Below are 4,437 nucleotides of genomic sequence, written 5' to 3'. Positions count from 1 at the left end.
ATATATAGAGAGAGAGAGAGAGAGAGAGAGAGAGAGAGAGAGAGAGAGAGAGAGGGAGGGAGAGGGAGAGAGAGAGACGGTGGGCAAGTGGGTCGGCGTTTGGGGAGAGAGAATGACAGAAGCTCTGGTCCGATAGTCGATGAAAAAGCACAGATAAGAATGAGCGAGACAGACAGAAATAAGTTGGGCCGTAGAAGTAGACATCGTCTCTGCTAAAGGAAAAGCGACAATGAAATTAAGCGACATGTCGTTAAATGAGAACGATGTTGAAATTAAGCACCATGTCTTTTCCTTTTTTTTTTAGGTAGTGTGAGTGTCGTTGTGTTTAGAGGTGGAAGAAAATAGATGTCGTTTTTCGGTATCTTTGTAGTATAAATACACATATATATTCCGAGTAATTCTGAAGTAAATTTTTTTTTTTTCAATGCAGAAAAAAAGTGCTTTGTATTAGCGGGAAGCAAACTGCAAAAGCTGAAAATTATTAGTTCTTTTTTTTTTTTTTTGCTGGTTAAAATTGTTTTTTTTTCTTTTGTTTACTTGAGAAACTCCTCCTCCTTAATATTTGATTATTCGATTCGATTTAGGCCCCGTTCATTTCGCTAATTTGAGTTTAGAATTCGAGTTTTGCTACAGTAAAAAGCTCTCACAAACAATCACATCTAACTTTTTTGCTACAGTAAAAAGCTCTCACATAAAATCACATCTCAACTCGAATTAAAAACTCGAATCAGCGAACTAAACGGGCCCTTAATGTATTTTCTTTTCTGTTTTGAATACATTAGTACTTTCTATACGTATGGAGTATTCAATTTACTAGAAGACAAAACAAAGTTATAAATTAAAAAAATTGTAATATCAGAAAAAAGAATACTAACATATTGTTATGCATTGGTGCTTAGTCTGCGTGCACTTTAAATGTTTGCTCATTTCACCGAGTCGAGTTTAGAATTTAAATTTTATTATTGTAAAAAACTCTTAGAAATAGTCACATTTAACTTTTTTGTTATAGTAAAAAAATTCTCACATTAAATCACATCTCAACTCGAATTAAAAACTCAAATTAACAAATTAAACGGTCTTAAATGTAGATATTGTTGCCGATTAAATATTATTTTAGTGTAGGATGTTTATGGAAAGATTTTTGAGATAATAAGATAACATACTTGTAATTTCTTTTTTTTTTTTTTCTAAAAACAAAGACCTAATTATAGTCCTATTTTTCATAGTTATAAGTTAAAACATTTTATGGTATCGGCAAAAAGAATACCCAGATATATAAATATAAAAAGTACTTATAGTCCGAACTAAAGTCGTAGTCCAAACTCCAAATCATAGACAATGTCGACGCCCCCACTACAAATCATAAATAAGGCCATCATTCCTTCCAATAACAACAAATAGTCTAATATATGTAATTTTCCTCAAAAAGAAAAAAAATAAAAAGAAAAAATACACAATATAACATATTTAATACCCATATCTAGAGTAAATAGCATATTTTTTAAAGTTAACAAATTATCACATATTTGTATTTTCTTTTTTAAAATAATTAGTAAATTTCTAATTTTACCCTCAGTTTTTGTATAGAGAATCTTTTCTCAATCTCTCTCGATCTCTCTCTCTCTTTCTCCATCTTCTCTTGATCTCTCTTCCTCCTCTCGATCTCTCTCTCCTTCAACAAACACCGGTGAGCACCTCTCCCTAGAAGTGCATATCCAAGCTCTGTTCTAGAGATCTCTTTCAGCGAATGTCGGCGGCCAAATCTCCGAACCAGCGTGAACAACTGCCTCTGAAATCTCCTCCGGCAGTAACGACCTCCAATGAAATCTCCTTTAAACCAGCACGAAGATGCTGATATCTGATCACGTTGGCTACTCAAATAAGATCAGACAGAGATTCATGACGTCATGACGAGATTCAGTGATCTCGTCGTGTTCTTCAGCCACTCCTGCGTTCATGCCACGACGCCGATGATTTCTTTTTCTGATTTTGCTAGTTTTGTTTGTAGGTTTTATTTTTGTTTGGTTGGACGTTGTAGAGGCAATTTTTGGTTCGCGGTGACAGTGGTTTTTTTTTCTCTACCCTGGTCAGCACCAAATAGTGGGCAGAGGCCTTAAAAACTCAAATCAATGAACTAAACGGCCTTAAATGTAGATATTGTTGCCGTTCAAATATTATTTTAGTTTAGGGTATTTATGGAAAGATTTTTGAGATAATAAGATAACATACTTGTAATTTCTTTTCTTTTTTTTTTCTAAAAACAAAGTCCTAATTATAGTCGCATTATTTACTATATATTTACTAGTAAATATGACATTTATTGATAAATACAGTGTTAAACGGCCACCGAAGTCGGTGGCCAAATTGTCAGGTCAATATGATATTTACTAGTACATACGATATTTATTGGTAAATACGATATTTACTTGTAAATGCAGCGTTAAACGGTCACCGAAATCGGTGGACAACTTTTCTAGTAAATATGGTATTTTACTAGTAAATACGATATTAAATAGTAAATACAGTGTTAAACGGTCACCGAAAACAGTCCTCAAACAACGGTCACCAGTTGCTAAAAAACGGTCACAGGTTGCCGAAAAATAGTCTCTAGTCGTCAGAGTCGGCCGCCGTCTTGACTATAGTGGACTTGACTATAATCTACCTATTTTAAAAAATATGCTATAACGAATGGTCCTCAAACTCTTTAAAATGTGACAATTTGGTCCCTAAATTTTGTTTTTGACAAAACAAACCTCAAATTATTTAAAAAAGTGCAATGTAATCCCTACCGTCAATTGCCGTCCAAAATATAATGGCACAGTGCACGTGAGATATCACGTGACCCATCTTTTAGCTAGATTGATGAAAATGCCCTTGTAGCTGTTATATTATTCAAACAAATCCGCTGGTGTACTAAAATTAAAAATAATCGAAAGGAAAACGAAGAACTTCCTTGGCAATTACTCCAATTCCCAAATCGCAAATCGCCACTGAAACGAACAGCTTTTTTATTATCTCTCTCCTTCTCTCTCTCTCTCTAACATGGTTATGGAGAAGTAACGACTCGTACGATTCGATTCAGAGCTCGAATCTCTGCTTCACTGGTGTTCTTCAAATAGGTCATAGAAATTTCTCCCAAAATCATGAAGCAATTACACAAGTAATCGAGCGCCGTCAGCCACCGCCGCGACGAGGAGTCTGCTACAGCAGGGACGGCGGCGACCTCGCCATACTCTCCCAAAACCCTGAAGCCCTCTGCCGCTGCCAGATCTCTCCCCAAATCCATCAACTACCTCTTCAAAGAGCAACGCCTCCTCTTCATCCTCGTCAGAATCCTCATCGGCTCCACATTCTTCTGTTAGAAATCAAAGATTTAGTGAAAACCACCACCAAAAAGCCAAGAACATTCATGTTAGATCATCAAGAATTAATACATCTGTAAGCGGAAGCGTACCTGAATCCATATTGCTTGATTTCTCTCTAGAGTCGTGCAGTTTGTCTTCCAGATCAACACGTTTTCCTAGAGAACCCTTTAACTTTCTCTCTGTACTCTTTCTGATGATGAGATGTCAGAATGAATGAAATGATACTACGTGTGATCTGGGGACCATAACTGCCATTTATAGATAACTTCCCTATTATCTTTTAGTATTTCTATTTTATCCCATCATAAAAATAGAAATTACCCTTAAGTCTCTACACATTAAAGGTTCACACCCTATTAGATACATTAAAGCCTAAAATACCTAAACCTTAGTAGATCACTTTTAATTAGGCTTAACCTTATATGACAGCCCGCAACACATAATTATTCACATATAAGCCTAACGTTGGATTAAGGATCCAATAATTTCCCACTTGGGCTATATGTGTAACCTTATAATTATGCTTTGCAAAAATAACCGTATGAGCTCAACTTTGCTGTCATTACCGAAATGTATCTGTAACCAATCCGGTCCATCAATCATACCAATATAGGATCAAAGCGGCATTCGTTACAACTGTCGTAACTCGACCCATCAATGGTCACGTATGCCAATACAACTGAATGACATGGATCATGAAGTGAATGTGTAGCATGGAAATTTCATGTAATGTGATCTTAACATGCCTATTTCCAACTGGTCCACCTTAAACCTTAGTGAGATTAAACCATACCAAAATCAGAGTGTGAATAAACTAAAACTTTATTTCTGCAGAAAATAACCTCAAAATATCCATAAACTGAAATAACTGAAAATATGTCTATATCGTAGAAGCATCTAAATTACAAACTCCCACTAAAACTGAATATCCTTTAATGACATAACACCCATATGAGCAGTGTGCTCATGAAACACTTTGGGTGGCAATCCCTTAGTAAGCGGATCCGCAACCATGGAGTTTGTACCGATGTGCTCTATAGACAATTGTCCACTCTGAACTCTTTCCTTGACA

The sequence above is a fragment of the Morus notabilis genome, unplaced genomic scaffold, assembly GCF_000414095.1.
Source record: "Morus notabilis unplaced genomic scaffold, ASM41409v2 Scaffold465, whole genome shotgun sequence".
Lineage (NCBI taxonomy): Eukaryota > Viridiplantae > Streptophyta > Magnoliopsida > Rosales > Moraceae > Morus > Morus notabilis.
Note: the sequence above shows the minus strand (reverse complement) of the source record.